Consider the following 22,237-nt stretch of genomic DNA (forward strand, 5'->3'; position numbering starts at 1 on the left):
CGATCTTACCAACCTGGGTCTGCTCTGCCTCCGCTGGTGACTCTGAACAGAACAAATGCCTCTCCAACAAGCATGCGGTACCGCAGTGTATGTCGCTTTGCTCCTCAGCTCTCATCAGCGTCCCTGAAAGCAATCCTTGTTCCTCTGGACAGGATCAGGGTCTTGGACACAATGAGCTTCACTTAGCTGCTGCTCTGGTCACTGAGGTATGCTCCCACACCTGCATGCCATCAGATCCTCTGGTGTCACAGTTCTTCAGTTTCACCTCCCTCTAAGATGGCCGATTCCTTTCCCTTCCTCTCCAGGCTCTGTGTAACTCAGCCTTTCATGAAAATTGAAATAATAGCAGTCTGTAGTTGTGTTTAAGAAACAGCAGCATCTTGTGGCCAAACAGCAGAATGTCAGTCCACAACATTTAATTTAATCTATACAGTGTTCAGACAAAGACAGCTGTTTCCCCATCTCACATGCCACCCCACTAGAAGTTGTCGTCCTCGGCAACCCTCTCCATACAAACTCATCCTGGGCATAGCGCTGAGTGATAGGCTCAGAAGCACTGGGGACATCAGGCACATTTAACGAGGGAGGAGCTGCTGACTGCTCAACACTTTCCCTGAGTGGTAAACTTGCCACGTCCGGAGCCTCTGTGGGTACCGGGGCAGGGACAACCCACCATTCCTCTTCCTCCTCTGTACTTTGGGCAGGAGGAGGCATCTCATCCACGCACACAGGCTCATCAAAATTACAACGCCTCAACATGTTACGGTGCAAGTTTTGTGAGGCCCCCCAGTCCATATTGGCTCTACCTCATAGACCGGGATGGCAGGGTCTACCCTTCTCTTCACTGTGTGTGGGACCTCCTCCCACCGCCCATTCAACTTCCCAGGCGGCTGTTTGACTTTGACCATCACTTGATCACCCGAGGCATACCCATCCCTCCGCACTGGTCTTGGGTTAGGGTGTACCACTTGTCCCAGGTGATCCGGTGGTACTGTGGACCCTGTTGTTATAGGCCCACATCAGTTCAGGTAGGTACTTGGTCCACTGAGCCTTTTGGCTGTCCTTCAGAGTCTGCAGCATCTGGAGCAAGGTGCGGTTGAACCGCTCGCATGCCCAGTTTCCCTGGGGGTGATACGGGGTGTTGTGGGAACATTTAATCCCATACAGCTGGTACAGCTAATTCATTAGAGTACCCTAAAAAAAACATGCCCCCTGGTCCGAATGTATCCTCTGTGGACACCCGAACACCTGTATAAAGTGTTTGCAGACCGCTTCAGCTGCCGACTCTGCCGTCTGGTCTCTGGTGGGTACAGCCGCAGCATACTTTGTGAAATGATCTGTCATGACTTGACAGTACAAGTGTCCCAAGGTAGGGTACCCAACCTGTACATAATCAATCATAGGAAGCTCTAGGGGCGATGAGGTCCGGATGGCCTGGACAGAAGCCTGCTGTTCAGTACTCTTACTGAGCCCACAGGGTTGACACTTAAGACATGCCTCGGCCACCGTGTCTGCCATATCTGGACAGTATACCAGCCGTTGGAACCACTTGAACGTTATGTTGCTCCCGAAATGGGCACCCCTCTCATGGGCTTCCCGGGCGGCCTCTGGTCCCAATGACATGGGGATAACAATCTGTTGCCGGTACTGCAGCTCTGACTGTAGGTATATGGTCTGACACAGGAGGCCCTGGGTAACAGTCAGCTTATCCCACTGCCTCAACAACTTTTAGCCCTCTGGATTCAGACGGGTCCGCTCTTCTGGCCGAGGCCAGATTTTGGTCTGCACCCATTCTTTCACTTTCCACAGGTCTGGGCAGCCATTCTGGACTCTCTCCCAATCATCCAACATCTTTCCCAGCACCATGGACATCCTGGACGCCACCCCCACTTGAATGTGCCACGTCCTGGAACATGGGTAATGGACCAAGGTCGGGAGTTTCAGTGTCCTCCAGCTCCTCATCGGCACTCTGAGTCGACAACCCTACATGGACTTGGGAGAGTGCATCGGCGTTGCCGTTCTCCCTATCTGACAGGAACTTGATGAGGTATTGGTACTTACAAAGGCAAGCCAACCATCTCTGCTCAAGCACACTGAGCTTGGCATTCTCCAGATGTGCTAACGAGTTGTTTTCCATCATCACGGTCACCTCTGCACCTTTTGGCTATGGCCCACACCGGTGCCAGTAGTTCCAATTTAAAGGAGCTATAGTTGTCAGGGTTGCGCTCTGACTCCCTCAGAGACCAGCTGCCATAGGCAATGACTCTCTCATGTCCATCCTGGACTTGGGATAACACGGCCCCAGACCATGTAGACTTCTGTTAGTGTACAGCAGGAATGGGGTGTCAAACCGCACATAAGCCAGAATCGGGCCCTGGTCGGCATCTCCTTCACTGCCTCAAAGGCCTTTTGTTGTTGGGCTCCCCACTCGATGGGACGATTTTTTGGGCCCCCCTCAGTGCGCTTTGATAACTTGTTTAACGGGCCCCCCAAATGAGCAGATTTGGGTATAAACCTCCTGTAGCAGCCGGCCAGTCCCACGAATGCCCGCACCTCTCGTAGTGTACACGGCTGGGGACACTTCTGGATGGCCTCCACCTTGCTGGGGGCCAGCTTTACCCCCTGGGTGACCAAATGTCCCAAACACTCTATCTGCTGTCTAAACAGTTGGCACTTCTTGGGCTTGATCTTGAGCCCATGGTCTTGCAGCCATCCTAGGAGCTGTCGCAGCTTCTGGAGGTGGTCCTAAAAGGAAGCCCCTAACACTACTATGTCGTCCAGGTGTATATCAATATGGTCTCAAAGTTTAGATCCCCCAGACAGTGCTCCATCAACCGCTGGAATGTTCCCGGGGCATTGTACAGGCTAAATGGCATCCGGTTGAACTCGTAGAGTCCCATAGGTAGGATGAAGGCCATCTTCGCTTTGTCCTTCTTTGCCACCGGTACCTGCCAATACCCACTGGCCAGGTCTGGGCATTTAGCTTCCGATAATTCACGCAGAACCGGAGACTCCCACCTTTCTTCCGCACCAAGACTACTGGAGCAGCTAACGGACTTTGACTCTCATGGATCACCAGGTTTTCCAACATGCTGGCCACCATATCCTTCACCTCCTCGTACATTTTAGGTGGGATTTGCGGGTAACGTTCCCTGATCGGTGCAGCATCGTCAGTGGGGATTTCGTGTTTGATGGCGGAAGCACACCCAAAGTCCTCATCATGTCTCGAAAATGCTTCCTGAAATTCCCAAAGGGTGTCTTCCAGGAACTTCTGTTGTCCTGGAGTCAGGGTCTTGCAGTCCACCCCCATCTGGTCCATGATCAGTCGACCGTTCACTCCGCTGTTGGGTCTCCCTTTGATGGACCTCTACAGCATAGGTCCAGGCTGATCTCCTATCTGGCTGTAGCGTGAAGCTCAATCGTCGAGAGATATCCCCTTTGGACACATAAACTTTGGCCAGCAAGGTATTCCCAGGAACGGTTATCTCAGTCTTCAACATTGAGGCAGAGTACAGGCACACATCCATCCTTCACAATAGCGAGGGCCCGGGCTACCAGTGAGCGAGTCTGCGTTTCCTCTTGGTAAGCGGGCTCGATCAGGACCTCCAGTCCATTCAGTTGTGGTCCAGCCTCCACCAGCAGTATCAATATTTGTTCTTGTCAAGGTGGGATCTTCACCGGGGTCCTCCGTGGCACCTTCACATGTCCAATGGGCCGACCGACATGTTGCTCTTTTGCAGACTACAGCTCCTCACCATCTGCTGTAGAACCTTTTGGGTCGGCCGGTGTGTGGTGGCCCGTTGCCAATACTTCGGCCCTTCTTTGGCATAGAGTTGATGGTCTAGGTCTCTCAGCACATTCATACGTAGCGTCACGTCCATACCTCTCCGGGACGAATGGTCCACCAGCACGACCCCTTTCTTGCCGACGTCTTGCCCATACAGTCAGACCCACATCCAGACTATCCGTCGGACGTCCATCTCTCTGTTATTGGCAGCTGTCAGCCTGATGACGGTCCCTTCTTCCGGCTCCATCATATGTCCAAAGTGTCTTTAGAAAAACTCCAGAGGCATAAGGGTGCACTCCGACCCTGTATCAACTAGGCAGCGTACCTTCTGGCTTTCCAACTCGGCTTCCATAACGGGGCTGCTGGCATACAGGTCGTGTTCCTCACGCATAGGGCTTAGCTTCTGGTGTACTGCCGCAGGACGTCCAGCTACTGCGGCGGTCGGAAGTTTAACGTTTCCTCAGAATTCATCTGTTCTGGGCACTCTCTGCCCATTTGGCCATACTGTCGACAAACCCAGCAAAGAGGCCCTCTTTTGACAAGCCCCTACACCCGAGTTATCCTGGGTGGAGTGGCACGGGGCGCTGAGGTCATTTCCGGAGGCAGGGGTGATCCTGCCTTCATCTGGGACACTTCCAGCCAAAGTTCTCTCAATTCTGTCTGCAGGGCCTGGACCATATCCTTTAAGGACTCTGAGTCTTCAGATGCAGACCGACCTCCTGTAGCATGGGTGCTACTCACTACACTCACCGCCACAGGCATGTGCTCTTCCTTTCTCTCCACGGTGGCTAGGTAAACGTTGTAGAATGTCATGTCGGGCGTCGTCCGGGTAATCTCTTGCAATTTGTCCTGTAAGAACTTGTCGGAGAGTCCCACTATGAATTGGTCTCATAGTAGCCGGTCTACCTCCCGGAAAGCTTCCATGGCCTTTGGGTCTCACTGCTGTATTTAATTTAATGTCTCCTGTAAGGCGTTGGAGTACTGCATCAGGGTCTCACCCTCTCGCTGTGGTCGGTTGAAGAAGTGGCTCCACGACTGCAGTACTTTAGCACGACCCCCCCTCCCCCCCGGCTCGCTCCAGCAGGGAGAATATTTTCTATAGGGTGTTTCTCTCGGATTCGGGCCTTACCATCACTCTAGAGCCCCCAACGCAACCTCTGCACGCAGATTCTAACAGCACTTTGCACCCTTTCAGTCCAATCCTGCAACGTCATGTTTTTACCGGCAATAGCGCCCCCATGGAAATGTACCCTACTAGAGCGGGCATGGCAGGGGCAAGCTGTATCAGCAGTGTTGGGACAAGTTGGCCTTGCACTGGCGCACCCTGAGCTGGGTCCTGGACCAGTGCTACTGGCGCCGGTAAAAGTTCTCCTGCCACGTTCCCATACATAACGGTCACTGTATCCTGCCGACTATGCCAAGATGTAAGCCGTGTATCGGGGTGGGCTCCCCAGGATAAGGCGAAGTCACAAATGAGGTAAACAACCCCACCACCAGCTTTTGCCAAAACAGAATTTTACTTAAATGTGTTAATGAACACAACCACAAATGCTGCGAACATACAATACATTTACATACACCCAGCCCGAAGGCTGAGACCCTTGTGCGGCACAGCATGGCGCTCTCCAATGGATGCAAGAGGAAAACATGATAATTTACCTACTGGCGGGCACAACTAAACTGACACACCTTACCTGTTATAACCCTAAAAAAACAAGAATAACTGCATGGGTGTGTGGTAGGGGCTAGCCTGCGGTGCAGCACAACAGCTTTCAATCTTACAGTGCTCTACAGGATTCACCCTCCCTTAACTGGTGTTGTAGCACGTGCCTGAGTATTCCTTCTGAGCAAAACGTCAGCCTGGCTTGAGTTTATGGGGAAGTTTATCAGCTCTCTAATGTGAAATGTCCCTTTAAATTATGGAGTCCTTGCAGTGAACAATAGCAACACTTGTGGCCTGACACAAACAGAAACCCTAACTAACTACAGCCTGGTCTCAGTCTCTAGGCACCAACAGTGTTATGAGGTACGTGCACAATCTTACCGACCCAGGTCTGCTCTGCCTCCACTGGTGACTCTGAACAGAACAAATGCCTCTCCAACAAGCATGCAGTACCGCAGTGTAGGTCGCTTTGCGTCTCAGCTCTCATCAGCTTTCCTGAAAGCAATCCTTGTTCCTCTAGACAGAATCAGGTCTTGGACACAATCAACTTCACTTAGTTGCTGCTGTGGTCACTGAGGTATGCTCCCACATCTGGATGCCGTCGGATCCTCTGGGGACACAGTTCCTCAGTCTCACCTCCCTCTAAGATGGCTGCTTCCTTTCCCTTCCTCTCCAGGCTCTGTGTAACTCCACCTCTCATAAATATTGAAATAATAGCAGTCTGTAGTTGTGTTTAAGAAACAGTGGCATCTTGTGGCAAAACAGCAGAATGTCAGTACAGATCATTTAATTTAATCTACACAAACAGTGTTCAGACAAGGAGAGATATTTCCCCATCTCACATATAGATTAAACCAATCTCATGTTTATTTTGCTTTCTTTGAAATTGATCTGCCATGTTGATTAAAAAAAAAACTCATCCATTTCTGGTGTGTTTTTTGTTTTTTTTGAGTGTGCAGATTTCACTAATTATATATTAGTGGAGCCGTTTTCTGGAAGGACCGGACTGCTGAAGAAACTGGATTTTGGCCGCCACCTATCTAGTTACCGCCACCTACATCGACTTGAATATTAAAGCCCTGGAGGACACTGTTGTTCTTTTAAGAGGTCCAAGCTGTACAGCCTTACTAATAATATGTGTTATGGAAAGTAGATGATGGAGGTTGTATTGAAATATTCCTCAGAGTTGTAGACACTTCAGAGAATTCTCCAAATGGCACCAGACTTCTAAGACTCAGTTTAGATATTTGGCTATGAAAGCTCTTTTCAGAGAAATCATATCTGTCATTTAAAGGAAGCCTGTCACCTCCAAAACACATTTTAAACTGACATCATTACTTACAGTAGCCCCCAGTGTGTTCCTAATCATGTTTTTCATTATGTCTTCAGCGTGGAGAAATGGGAGAAACCGTCTGGAGGTGGACAGCGTAAAGGCAGAGCTTCAGATCTGTTGGAACCTTATAGAAGAATGTACAGAAATGTATAAGAAATTCCTGGCTAATGGCAAATTCTTGGAGGCAGCGAGGAAAGGAGTGAAATATCGAAAGTAGAAGCTAGGTTTGGTGAGTACAACATTTCTTACTGATTTCTTGTTTTATTTAGCTGATACTGTAATATAGATTAATGTTTATATTCTGTTCATAATAGTATTTGTATAATGTAGTATCTTGCATGGTGTAGTATTGAACTATTGTTCGCCACTGTCCCCTCCTTTTCAGGGTGTGATGTCCTCCTTTTTGGGGTTCTGCAAGTGGCCACCCTAAGCCCCATAGCTCACAGATATACAGTTGCAAGAAAAAGTATGTGAACCCTTTGGAATGATATGGATTTCTGCACAAATTGGTCATAAAATGTGATCTGATCTTCATCTAAGTCACAAAAATAGACAATCACAGTCTTCTTAAACTAATAACACACAAGGACACACCATGTAAACATTCACAGTGCAGATGCAGATGTGAACCCCTAGACTAATGACATCTCCAAGAGCTAATTGGAGTGAGGTGTCAGCCAACTGGAGTCCAATCAATGAGATAAGATTGGAGGTGTTAATTACAGCTGCCCTGCCCTATAAAAAACACACACCGGTTATGGGTTTGCTTTTCACAAGAAGCATTGCCTGACGTGAATGATTCCTCGCACAAACGAGCTCTCAGAATACCTACAATTAAGAATTGTTGACTTGCAAAAAGCTGAAAAGGGTTATAAAAGTATCTCCAAAAGCCTTCCTGTTCATCAGTCCACGATAAGACAAATTGTCTATAAATAGAGAAAGTTCAGCACTACTGCTACTCTCCCTAGGAGTGGCCGTCCTGTAAAGATAACTGCAAGAGCACAGTGCGGACTGCTCAATGAGGTGAAGAAGAATCCTAGAGTGTCAGCTAAAGACTTACAAAAGTCTCTGGCATATGCTAACATCCCTGTTAGCGAATCTACGATACGTAAAACACTAAACAAGAATGGATTTCATGGGAGGATACCACAGAGGAAGCCACTGCTGTCCAAAAAAAACATTGCTGCACGTTTACAGTTTGCACAAGAGCACCTGGATGTTCTACAGCAGTACTGGTAAAATATTCTGTGGACAGATGAAACCAAAGTTGAGCTGTTTGGAAGAAACACACAACACTATGTGTGGAGAAAAGGAGGCCCAGCACACGAACATCAAAACCTCATCGCAACTGTGAAGTATGGTGGTGGGGGCATCATGGTTTGGGGCTGCTTTGCTGCGTCAGGGCGTGGACGGATTGCTATCATCGAAGGAAAAATGAATTCCCAAGTTTATCAAGACATTTTGCAGGAGAACTCGAGGCCACCTGTCCACCAGCTGAAGCTCAACAAAAGATGGGTGTTGCAACAGGACAACGACCCAAAGCATAGAAGTAAATTAACAACAGAATGGCTTAAGCAGAAGAAAATACACCTTCTGGATTGGCCCAGAGTCCTGACCTCAACCCGATTGAGATGCTGTGGCATGACCTCAAGAAAGCGATTCACATCAGACATCCCATGAATATTGCTGAATTGAAACAGTTCTGTAAAGAGGAATGGTCAAGAATTACTCCTGACCGTTATGCACGTCTGATCTGCAACTACAGGAAACGTTTGGTTGAAGTTATTGCTGTCAAAGGAGGTTCAACCAGTTATTAAATCCAAGGGTTCACATACTTTTTCCACCTGCACTGTGAATGTTTACATGGTGTGTTCAATAAGAAGCAGAATAACCAGAACCATATGTAACACCCCAGAGTTGTGTTACTACTGTTGTGCATTTTCATACGTATACAATATTATCTAATGACATTATAATCAAAATGTATGCTCATCTCATTGCCTTTAAGAATAAAATCAGCCTGAACCAAAGTTCTATTATGTGGCTGAGGAAGCCAAGATGAGTTCATGGCATGAGTTCATGGCAAGTTCAATTTATAAAAAAATAACTGTGAACATAAACGGACATTGTGTTTAAAAGTTATTGCTAAAGATATGGGACCATCTGTAAGGAGTAAGTCAACTCCCTAAGACATATCTGTCTGGAGGGAACAAGGTTACTTGATAAGGTCTCATGTCCTTGAGGCACACCTGCTATATGAAGTTCAATTTATATATTCATAATTATATTATATATATATCTCTGCATGGTATATTTAGTTTACAACATATGTTAATCAATAATTCATATAATGTATTATCTATGTGTAACAATGTATCGATTTATATATATGTCATACCATGTATTTACCATTTAGAAGGTATTGTAGAAGGTATAGAAACAAGTAAGTTTATGTTAATTGGATTTCTGGGAAGAGTAAATGCCATTTCAAAACAATAGTTATTCATGGATGTAGATAAGTAAAATGTACAAGTTCCGATGCCAAGCATCAAAGCCGCTATATAAAATTTTCATCAAGTCAACCTATATTTCAAAAAGATAGGAGAAGACAGTCAACTCCAACAAGTCCAGGATATAGGTAATTAAAAGTGTCAGGGAAAGACCTTCCTCAATGATTTATATAGAAAGGTCAACAAGGTCCTGAAAACATATTATTAGATATTTAATTTTAAATGCTTAAAGTTGTGATGTTCATTTACAATACCGCAGTGCCATCTGGAGGCAGATGGACAATATTATATTATTTCATTATTTGTTCTTTATCATATTAGGAGTTGATATGACATCATGGTGTTATTAGCATGCAAGTACACCCACCCTACCTGATTGGGAATCCCTAATCTAAAGGGGATGATTCTTAGATAAGGGGGGGAATAATTACTTGTGTGCGGGGTAGAACGAGAGAACTAGAGAGAGAGGAAAAAGATCCATATATCCATTGATCCATTCATTCAATCAAAAAGAAAAACTTTATCAGAAGAAACTTGGATTATTCTTTTTGGATTACTAGGAAAGTTCTTCAGAACTGGTCCCATCTGAACTCTGTCTACCTTTGACCCGGTAACGTATATTTTGTTTACTACTTATGATATTAATAAGATATTTCTCTCGGTATATAGCCAAGAGTTCCCATACTGTGGGAATATATAGTCTTAGGTGCCTCCATAATGCTGATTATTCTCTTAGCAAAGATGCATATTGTTAATGGAAGATCTGACATTATTTGAAAAGAGGACTAAACCCTTGGAAAGTTATTTTCCTTAGTCTGATTGCCGAGCTGAATATTTTATCATATTAATATCATATATTTTTGATTGGTCATAGGAAAACAGAGTCAAGGGATAACAGTTATTTTCCTGCAAATCCATGTTTTATCGTTATAGCCTGTTTGATAACAGAAGATCCTAAGTTTCTCTTGGTATATGAGTCCGTTTGTTAAAAGTATGACACTGGTCGTCATAAATCATTAAATCATACTGTGCTGATCAGATAGGGGTATGTCAACACCACCGTTTGGTACATTTTGGGTGTTACTTTGTGACTTCATCATTTGTTTTGCAGTTGTATTGTTTTTATATTCTTGGTTTTTATAATAAACGATTATATATTTTTGCATATACAGTTGTTCCTTTGTTTCACTGCTTGCACAAATCAAATTAAGATACTTGATAAAAAGAACTTAGAGGCGTTTTTTTATGTCCGCCTGAAGGATAATATAATTTTTATATTTTTTTTTATCCTCTCTTTTATATGAAGATTCTTTCATATAGAAGATATATGACACTACACTTCTCTACCCTGCTACTATCTCCTAAGAGCCTTTACATTTGTCATCTGATATGATTTTGCTCATGTCTTCACAACTGTGCATTTAAAACTATGTTAAATGTAAATTTCCTTGTATTTTCCATGTTCACCAGCAGGTGGCAGCATCATTGGTAGAGATAGTCTTAATGTTATGGCCGTTCAGAGTGGAACAATCCTGTTCTATTCTGCCCCCCCTGCTGAAGAGAGGTGGAGGTTTCCAGCTTCCTGCAGCAAGGGAGGAAGTAAAACAGTTAGAACCAGTTCTAGTTTCCCCTGCATAGGGAAGACAGGAAGGACCAAGTCTCATGCTGAGACTTCATCAAATTCCCAGTCTGAGCCCTGCAGCTCAGCTGGATGACAAAAATCTGAAAGTTGCAAACAACCTCCAGAATTTCAGGAAGAAAGCTTCCCCTGAGAATATATCTGTGAGACCTAGGAGAAGCCATTCCTCCTCAGCTAGTCTGTCCCCACATAGCAGAAGGTACAGTTCCAACCAGAAGCCTCTATTCCTGCCAATGATTGCCAAAACCTGCTGGGACCAAAGACCAAAGCTGCATACTGTTTAGATACAAGTTATCTGCAGTAAAGAAAAGTTTGAACTTCATCTAAAGGTCTGGACATAATTTCTGATGCAAAATTCCTCTATTACTACTACTATCACTACACTCAATTTATTGCAAGCGAGTCAGGAGCCAGAAGCCCAGCCGTACCCAGGTAGGAGACACCGTTGACACAACTATCACCACCCTATAGAGATATTATAATCCATTACCCCACTCTGGCATTCCTAATCTGGGACGTGCGTTATAACACCTTAGAAGGACCCTGGGGTAGTACTCTGCGCACGCTGCAATTGGCGTCACAACAAATACAGAACATTAAACAACCTGTACCTGGCCACTGCACATAGAACAAACGATACAGGCCACAGTTCACACACAAGGCCGCAGCCAGCACGCATTGCAGAACCAGCATACATGGGAACACCCACAGCCAGTACACAAAGGGCATGCAGCCAGCCTGCACGGCACCGGTGATAGAAGCCACAGAGATGCAAACACAGAAGCCACAAACACAGACCACAGTTCACACACAACACCGCAGCCAGCACACAGTCCCAAGCATACACAGGTGTCAGCCTGCAGCCAGTAAGCGAGAGAGCCTGCAGCCAGCCTACATGGCAACAGTGACAAGAACTGCACAGAGATACAGACACAGGGGAGTACACACATTCACAGGCATAGTTCACAAGACACAGCAGCCAGCACACAGCCCCAAGCAACCAGCATACACAGGTGTCAGCCTGCAGCCAGTAAGCGAGAGAGCCTGCAGCCAGCCTACATGGCAACAGTGACAAGAACTGCACAGAGATACAGACACAGGGGAGTACACACATTCACAGGCATAGTTCACAAGACACCGCAGCCAGCACACAGCCCCAAGCAACCAGCATACACAGGTGTCAGCCTGCAGCCAGCCGACATGGCCACAACTGTCACAGTGAACCTCAACGTGACAGTAACCAAAAGTAGTGCAGCACTATGAGCAAACATTTCGTATTGACCAAATAATGGACTTAAAATGGACTTACAATAATGTCCAATCATCTTCACACTTATTTTGAATACCGGTATGAATCTTTCCCAATAGACTTGCTAAATTGCTATTAATGCGGGATGAGAGGATGTGAGTTCTTTTGCACAATGCAATTTCAAAGATTGATTGCAAATAATCAGAAGAAAAAGATTAGTCAACCTGCAGAGACAGAAATACACCAATTACTTCCAGTCCTGTAGTATAAACATAGGAACTCCAAGGGGCTTGAAATCTTACAAGACCATATCACACTATCAAGAAAATGAGGGATTCTTAAAAGAAAGGAAGAAAGCACACCTTGATCAATTCTTAATCAATAGAAAACCTCTCAGATGTAATGAGAAAATGTATGAAATGCTCACGGTGGAACTACAGTAAAACTAAAGACAGAGTCAAGACAGAGCTCGCAGCTAACAGAATCAATCACAGTTATTTCTCAAGAAATTGCAAAAACACCTGATTCTTATACAGGAAGACATGAAGGAACATAAACGTGACAAATTCTAGATATTTACAATGATAAAATGTTTCACTGGGGAATCGTAAAACCAAAAGGAATAGATATTCCAGCCACACATAACAAACCAAATTAGGATACAGATTCGGGGGTGTCAGAAGAATTCTCAAAGACAACATAGTAACAACAGACCAGATGAATCAGAGAAGAGCGATGGAGAAAGAGGTGAGAATAATGTGTTTTTTTTTACTAACTTTAGGGCTTGTCTGAGAATTATAATTACGGATGCAGCAGCGTTAACAGTCAGACTTGGTGAGTTATCACATCTAGTTAACGCGTTATGACTGTGACTGTTAACTCTGCTGTGGCCGTACGTTAAACAAACCCATTAAGGGCTCATGCACACGGCTGTAGCCGTCTTTGTGGTCCACAACTTGTGGATCTGCAAAACACCGATACTGGCTATGTGCGTTCCGCATTTTGCAGAACGGAACAACCATACCATAATAGAACAGTCCTATACTTGTCCATAACATTTTTTGATGGTGCTGCTGAATGAAAATACGGATGCGGACAGCACACGGTGTGCTGTCTGCGTCTTTTGCGGGCCCATTGAAGTGAATGGGACGAAAAATATGTTTGTGTGGCTGAGCCCTTTCTGTGCACAGCTAAGCAAGTTGAAGATGAAGTGATCTCCAAAAGGCACATTTCCTTTGTATTTTAAGCAAAAACAATCTTTTATTTTTATACTTTACATTTTCAAAATAACAAAAAGGAAAAGCGAACGTTTGGGCACCCTGCATGGTTAGTACCTAGTAGCACCCCTTTTTGGCAAGTATCACAGCTTGTAAATGCTTTTTTTTTCTAGAGCCACTTAAGAGTCTTTTAATTCTTGTTTGAGGGATTCTTCCTTGCAAAAGTCTTCCAGAACTGTGAGACTCCTGGGCGATTTTGCCTGCACTGCTCTTCTGAGGTCTATCCACAGATTTTCAGTGATGTTCAGATCAAGGGACTGTGAGGGCCATGTTAAAACCTTCAGTTTGCACTTTTGAGGTATTCTTTTGTGGATTTTGAGGTGTGTTTATGATCATTATTAGAGATGGGTGAATTTTTTAAAAATTCGATTTGGCAGCTTCACTGTAGTTCAACAAGAAATCTGATTGGTTCTGAATTAATTTGTCACGGATTGAGAAAAATCAGGCATACTCAGGCCAATCTGCCTAATCATATTCTTCCCACTTGATGGCCCAATTTCAGTCAGAAGGCTTGGAAATGAAATTGCAGGGAGAGCATAGGAGACTGCTGAACTACAGACTCTGCACCAATTTATCACCATGTACACCAGTGGCTGTAACAGTAACAATAGTGGCCCCATGACAGAGTGGGAAGGGGGGGCAGCAGCAGTGGCTTACAGCACAAGATGGTGGCAGATCACAGTAGTAGCAGAACCCAACAACAGCAGTGTGATAGCAAAAGCCAGTGGTATGCATATCCTTGTAAAAATGTAACATGTACATATCAGTAGGCCAAAAAGCCCCTTTGTAGGAATGGCAGTAGAGACAGCAGGCGGGTGGCATCAGGTGGGTGGCAGCATCAGAATGGTGGCAGCAGCATGTGGCCAGAAGTAACAGCCCATTTTGCTGAATATTCCAGTGTGCCAGCGCACTACAGTATGATCTATTCTGTTGCATCAGGCACCAGCATCTGGAAATCCGGGTTGATCCACATCTGATTCATCTTTGTGAAGGCGAGTTCTCTTAGGGGTCATTATGCCCCCGACCGCACTGAACACCATACCACTGGCAAGCATGCCCATGGCAAACTCGGTCAGTTGCGGTCCCACTTCAAGTTTGCATGCCCAGTAGTCCAGGGTATATCAAACGCCTTATTCAGTATTTTGTGGAAGCAGATATATTGCACCCCTCAATCAGTATTTTGTGGAAGCAGGTATATCAATCCCCTTAATCAGTATTTTGTGGAAGCAGGTATATCAATCCCCTTAATCAGTATTTGGTGGAAGCAGGTATATCGCACCCCTCAATCTGTATTTTGTGGAAGCAGGTATATCAAACCCCTTAATCAGTATTTGGTGGAAGCAGGTATATCGAACCCCTCAATCTGTATTTTGTGGAAGCAGGTATATCGCACCCCTCAATCTGTATTTTGTGGAAGCAGGTATATAGTGTAACGGTCACGTCCACACATACACAGGGGGAAGGATAGTGACCACTGCGCTCCACCCTCACCCCTGCCTACTTGCCTCATGAGTCCTGATGACAGGGGACAACTGGATGACAGTCCATTACTTAGGATATGTGCAGGGAAGACAGACAAGACAAAATACAGAACGTGAACGGACCGGGTCAGAACCAAGAGAGCTACGCAGTACAAAGAGTTAAGAAAAGAATGGTCAGGAGAAGCCGGGGTCAAATACCAGGAGAGTATGAAGTACCAGAGGAGTCCGGTGGGAGCCAAGGTCACAATAACAGGAGGGATGCGCAATACAGGAGGAGCAGGCAAAGGATCGTCAGGGAACAGGATCAGGTGAGTATTCAGTAGTCCAACTAATAGCCAGGAACCTAGAATTAACAGGCAACCTGTGGCAAGCAGGCTGCCTGTATTTATAGTGGGGTCTGAGGGTCATGTGACATGGCCAGTGTCACATGACCGACAGACAGGTCGAGCACCGAGTGATCAGCTCGGCGCTCAAGGCAGACCTAGGAGCCTCCCAGCTAGCAAAGCCGCCCTGGGAACGAGGCCAAACACAGATCCTCGCTCAGGAAGCTAAGCAGCAGGTCTGCGACTGATGGGAGACCGAGTGCGCCTTTGGCGCCCCGTGACATATAGAACCCCTTAATCAATATTTGGTAGAAGCAGGTATATCGCACCCATCAATCAGTATTCTGTGGAAGCAGGTATATCTCAGGCCTCAATCAATATTTGGTGGAAGCAGGTATATCGCACCCCTCAGTCAGTATTTTGTGGGAAAAATACCCACAAGAGAGGAAGAGGAGGGGAGTTCAGAGGGAGAGATGGAGCAGCAGATAGGGAGGAGAAGGAGGAGAAGCAGGCAGAACTCACAGTGTATCGGAGGCAAAAATCAGACTGCAAATGTATCTGGAGCGAGCCATCCACAATGCACAGTCACATCTTGCGCTCCCAGGATGGCGGCACATGGCTCCGCAGTATGGGCTTTTTTTAACGTGTCAGCTGTTGACAATAGTGTTGCCATCTGCAGCCTGTGCTATCAACACATAAGTCGCGGTAACCCCGACACTCACCTAGGGACGACCGCCTTAAGAAAGTACCTGGCCTCCAATTACCTTGCCCAGTGGGAGCAGCGGCGTCAAAACCCACAAAGCCACACTCCCGGTGCTCCAGGTCCGACCTCTTCTCCTTCTCCTCTCTCCTCCCATTTGTCCTCCACTCCAACTTCCACCGTGCCGTCGTCGCGTTCATCTGGCAGAAGGCAGGCTTCCGTGGCCCAAATGTTCGAGCGTAAAAAGTTGATAACGCCGGATAACACTCTTGCCCAACGGCTGACTGCTGGCTTGTTGGAACTGCTAGCCCGCCAACTACTGCCATATAAACTGGGGGACTCGGAGGCCTTTAGAAAATTTGTAGCCATTGGCACACCGCAATGGAAAGTCCCCAGAAGGAAATATTTCTCCCAGAAGGGCATCCCAGAGCTATATGGCCTCGTTCAGAGGCAAGTGAATATATCTCTGGCACACAGTGTCAGTGCCAAGATTGATATGACCACAGACACGTGGTCTAGCAAACACAGCAGGGAAGGTACATAACTTTTACTGCCCACTGGGTGAACCTTCTGACCGCCATCATGCATGTAACCCATGGCACCCGTGTGGATTTAGTGTTATCGCCACAGATTGCATGCAGGCCTGCCTCTTCTTCTCCTCCTCCTACTCCATCCTCCGTCTCCTCCTCGGCTGACTCCTAGTTTTCCACTGCTACCGCCTCTTCCGCTGCACCCCCCAAGCTCCCCAAAACCTATTTGATGTGCCACGTGAGACGTTCGATGCTGTGCTGCGACTGTTGTGCCTGGAAGCCAAGAGCCACACCGGTCCTGCACTGCTTTCAGCTCTGAAGTCACAGGCCGATCAGTGGCTGATCAGTGGCTAACCCCGCTCAATTTGACAGTTGGTAAAGTGACAACGGTGCCAATCTGCTGAGCGAGCTGAAACAGGGCAAAATGACACACATGCCGTGCATGGCACACATCCTGAACTTAGTCGTGCAGCGATTCGTTGCCAAATAACCCGGGGTCCAGGATGTCTGGCAGCAGGCCAGGAAAATATCTGGCCATTTTAGAAGATCTTACACTGCCATGGCTCTCCTTGCTGACGTTCAGCGGCAACACCACCTGTCCGTCAGACGTCTGATTTGTGACTGCCCAACGCGATGGAACTCCTCCTTGTATATGCTTGATAGGCTGCTACAGCAGCAATGTGCCATTAATGACTACCTGTACGAACTCTGCAGCAGTTCTAGGGAGCTTGGTTTCTTTTCACCGCGCCAGTGGCTGCTCATGCGCGACGCATGCAGACTTCTGCGGCCATTTGATGACATCACCAAACTGTTCAGTCGCAGCCAGGGCGCCATCAGTGACATCGTACCTTATGCGTTCTTTCTGGAGCGTGCATTGCATTGTGTCATTGATCAAGCCGTCAAGGAGCAGGAGCTGGAAGATGAGGAAGTCGCAATGCTGAATGAATTCCCAGGGGGGGCTACTCCATCTAAGACAAGTCAGCAGGAGTGTGAAGAGGAGTCAGAGGAGGATGGTGGCTGGGGGGAGGAGGAGGAGCAGGCTTTGAGGGGGACTTTAAACTTTTCGAGGATTCTTGGTGTTGTCCATGGCTGGGGGTAGGAGACTGAGGACGACATTATCCTGAGCAATGAGCAGGAGCCGGGCCGCTCAACCGCTTCCAATTTAGTGCAAATGGGGGCCTTCATGCTCCAGTGTTTGAAGAGGGACCCCCGTATAAAAAGCATAAAAGGCAAGGACCAGTACTGGGTGGCAACGTATTTAGACCCCCGGTACAAACACAAAATGGGGGACATGTTACCAGCATCACAAAAGGCTGGCAGAATGCAGCATTTCTAGGCCTTGCTGCGAGAGATGCTGCATTCTGCTGTTGCGGGCACTGGCAGAGGAATTTCCACCTACAGCGAAACAGGTAACATAGTAACATAGTATATAAGGCCAAAAAAAGATATTTGTCCATCCAGTTTGGCCTGTTATCCTGCAAGTTGATCCAGAGGAAGGCAAAAAAAAAAAAAATGAGGTAGAAGCCAATTTTCCCCACTTAAGGGGGAAAAAATTCCTTCCCGACTCCAATAAGGCAATCAAAATAACTCCCTGGATCAGCGACCCCTCTCTAGTAGCTATAGCCTGTAATATTATTACACTCCAGAAATACATCCAGGCCCCTCTTGAACTCTTTTAGTGAACTCACCATCACCACCTCCTCAGGCAGAGAGTTCCATAGTCTCACTGCTCTTACCGTAAAGAATCCTCTTCTATGTTTGTGTACAAACCTTCTTTCCTCCAGACGCAGAGGATGTCCCCTCATCACAGTCACAGTCCTGGGGATAAATAGATGATGGGAGAGATCTCTGTACTGACCCCTGATATATTTATACATAGTAATTAGATCTCCCCTCAGTCGTCTTTTTTCTTAACTGAATAACCCTGATGATGATCATCTTTCAGGGTACTGTAGTTGCCCCATTCCAGTTATTACTTTAGTTGCCCTCCTCTGAACCATCTCCAGCTCTGCTATGTCTGCCTTGTTTACGGGAGCCCAGAACTGTACACAGTACTCCATGTGTGGTCTGACTAGTGATTTGTAAAGTGGTAGGACTATGTTCTCATCACGGGCATCTATGCCCCTTTTGATGCAACCCATTATCTTATTGGCCTTGGCAGCAGCTGCCTGACGCTGGTTTTTACTGCTTAGTTTGCTGTTTATTAAAATTCCTAGGTCCTTTTCCATGTCAGTGTTACAGAATGTTTCACCATTTAATATGTACGGGTGACTTGCATTATGCTTCCCATGTGCATAACTTTACATTTGTCAGTGTTAAACCTCATCTGCCACTTCTCTGCCCAAGACTCCACCTATCCAGATCCATCTGTAGCAGTATATTGTCCTCTTCAGTGTTAATTACTTTACACAGTTTAGTGTCATCTGCAAAAATTAATATTTTACTGTGCAAGCCTTCTACAAGATCACTAATAAATAAATTGAAGAGAATATGGTCCAATACTGACCCCTGAGGTACTCCACTAGTGACAGTGACCCAATCTGAGTGTGCACCATTAATAACCACCCTCTGTTTTCTATCACGGAGCCAGTTACTTACCCACATACGGACATTTTCTCCCAGTCCGAGCATTTTCATTTTATATACTAACCTTTCATGCAGTACAGTGTCAAATGCTTTGGAGAAGTCCAGCTATACGATATACGTCTAGAACTTACCTCCTCATAGAAACTGATTAAATTAGTTTGACATGACCGATCCCTCATGAAGCCATGCTGATATGATGTTATTTGCTTGTTTTCATTAAGATCCTCCAAGATAGCATCTCTTAGAAAACCTTCAAACAGTTTAACCACAACAGATGTTAAACTTACTGGCCTATAGTTTCCGGGCTCTGTTTTTGCACCCTTTTTGAATATTGGCACCACATTTGCTGTGCAACAATCCCGTGGAACACTCCCTGTCAGTATAGAGACTGTAAATATCAGAAATAAAGGTCTGGCTATGACATTACTTAATTCTCTTAGGATACAGGGGTGTATGCCATCTGGTCCTGACGATTTGTCTATTTTAATCTTTTTAAGGCGCTCTTGTACTTCTTCCTGGGTCAGACAGGGCACTTTTACTGGGGAATTTACTTTTACATTCTGCATTTCATCTGACGGGTTTGGGTACCAATCCTACTGCGCCTACAAGAAGAGAGCAGTTTGAAGATGTGTTGGTCACTTCGGATATGAGATCATCCTTGCAGCCAACCCATCGACAGCCGCCTTCCGGATCCAGCCTCAGGGAACCACTAGACCGACAGGTGTCCGACTACATCGGGTTAACGGCCTATGTGGACACTCTGAGAAGCAAGGAACCCCTGGACTACTGGGTGTGCAAGCTTGACCTTTGGCCAGAGCTGGCACAATTTGCCATGGAACTCTTGGCTTCCCCCTCGTCAAGTGTCCTGTCCGAAAGGACGTCCAGCACAGCAGGGGGATCGTGACCTATAAGTGCACTCGCCTAGCTCACGACAGTGTGGACTACCTCACATTTCTAAAAATGAATGGTCTTTGTCTTATGTATATACAGCGGCATAAAAGGCCTTTTCTGTCAGGTAAATGCCTAATTTTTGGGGCCTCTACTCCAGTGGCCTACAGTAAAAATTGTATCCAGTGACCGCCTAATGTACCTCCATACACATAATCACAAGTTTTTTTTGTGTCAAGTGAATGCCTGGGGCCTGTACTGGCCTACAGTAAAATTGTTATCCACTGACCATCTAGAATACCTCTGGCCACATAATCACTTGTTCCTTTCTGTCAGATGAATGCTTAATTTTTGGGGCCTGTACTCCACTGGCCTACAGTAAAATTGTTATTCAGTGACCGCCTTTTGTACCTCCAGCCACATAATCACTTGTTCTTTTCTGTCAGGTGAATGCCTAATTTTTAGGGCCTGTACTCCCGTGGCCTAAAATAAAAAATTTCTAGGCTCCAGCCATGAGTGTAGGAACCTCCAAAAATCCGGGGGGGACAGCATTTTTGCTCGCCGGGTATATTCTTATTCAGTAAACTGCGAGTTGTTTATATTGTTAAATTTTAAGTGTGTGTGTGTGTGTGTGAAAAATCTCACAACAAAAAAATATGCAAAAAGGAACAGTTCTTTGTTTATCAGGTCACAGAAATTAACCAAACGTTTGGCATATATTTCAGTTATTCCACTTAAAACTAGTGGTAATAATACTTTAAGTAATGCACTTTGCCTGATTTTAACAAAGCAAAAGATCTTGTATAAATGCAATTAAATACTATAACTATATAAATAGAAACAATTTTCTAACTGCAGACAGAGCGAGACCCTCCAAGCACAACAACCACTGCAGTGTACTTCAGCTAACTAGGTGCAAGGTAGCTGTTCCTGTAAATGTGTGCCTGCCACTGCCAGCTCACACACTAAAGCTACTGGAGATGTGTGGTAAGTGTGCACACATTCACACAAGGCACAATGGAACAAATAAGTACCCTCTATAAAGTTTCCTTTAAGCCAAATCTAAAGAGCTCAAGTTTTTAAAATCAAAAAACTTTTTTGCAGCGATCACAACACATTGCAAATTCCTTTGCTATGGCTTCGATGTCTACTTTATCCATTATGTCTTTATGGATGTTGCATATAGCTACATGGTTCAAACGTTTCTGGGTCATTGTGGACCTCAACCAGGTTTTTAATCTACGCAGTGCACTAAAACTTCACTCAGCTTCACTGGAAGAAGCAGGAATAGTTAATAGGATTCTGACAATTTTTTCTACTTGAGAGAAAAAGCATCTTTCTCTGGCAGGCATCTTTCGCAAAATATCTACAACCTCCGAGACTGAAGTGTACTTGTAAACACTTGATAAAGGTGGTTATCTGGGCAGAGAGAAGATGATATTCAATCTCTGGATACTGGGGAAGAACTTCACTAGCTTGTCCTGTCAACAGATAATGTTCCAGTTTTTCATATACAGGGAGTGCAGAATTATTAGGCAAATGAGTATTTTGACCACATCATCCTCTTTATGCATGTTGTCTTACTCCAAGCTGTATAGGCTCGAAAGCCTACTACCAATTAAGCATATTAGGTGATGTGCATCTCTGTAATGAGAAGGGGTGTGGTCTAATGACATCAACACCCTATATCAGGTGTGCATAATTATTAGGCAACTTCCTTTCCTTTGGCAAAATGGGTCAAAAGAAGGACTTGACAGGCTCAGAAAAGTCAAAAATAGTGAGATATCCTGCAGAGGGATGCAGCACTCTTAAAATTGCAAAGCTTCTGAAGCGTGATCATCGAACAATCAAGCGTTTCATTCAAAATAGTCAACAGGGTCGCAAGAAGCGTGTGGAAAAACCAAGGCGCAAAATAACTGCCCATGAACTGAGAAAAGTCAAGCGTGCAGCTGCCAAGATGCCACTTGCCACCAGTTTGGCAATATTTCAGAGCTGCAACATCACTGGAGTGCCCAAAAGCACAAGGTGTGCAATACTCAGAGACATGGCCAAGGTAAGAAAGGCTGAAAGACGACCACCACTGAACAAGACACACAAGCTGAAACGTCAAGACTGGGCCAAGAAATATCTCAAGACTGATTTTTCTAAGGTTTTATGGACTGATGAAATGAGAGTGAGTCTTGATGGGCCAGATGGATGGGCCCGTGGCTGGATTGGTAAAGGGCAGAGAGCTCCAGTCCGACTCAGACGCCAGCAAGGTGGAGGTGGAGT

The sequence above is a fragment of the Bufo gargarizans genome, chromosome 3, assembly GCF_014858855.1.
Source record: "Bufo gargarizans isolate SCDJY-AF-19 chromosome 3, ASM1485885v1, whole genome shotgun sequence".
Taxonomy (NCBI): domain Eukaryota; kingdom Metazoa; phylum Chordata; class Amphibia; order Anura; family Bufonidae; genus Bufo; species Bufo gargarizans.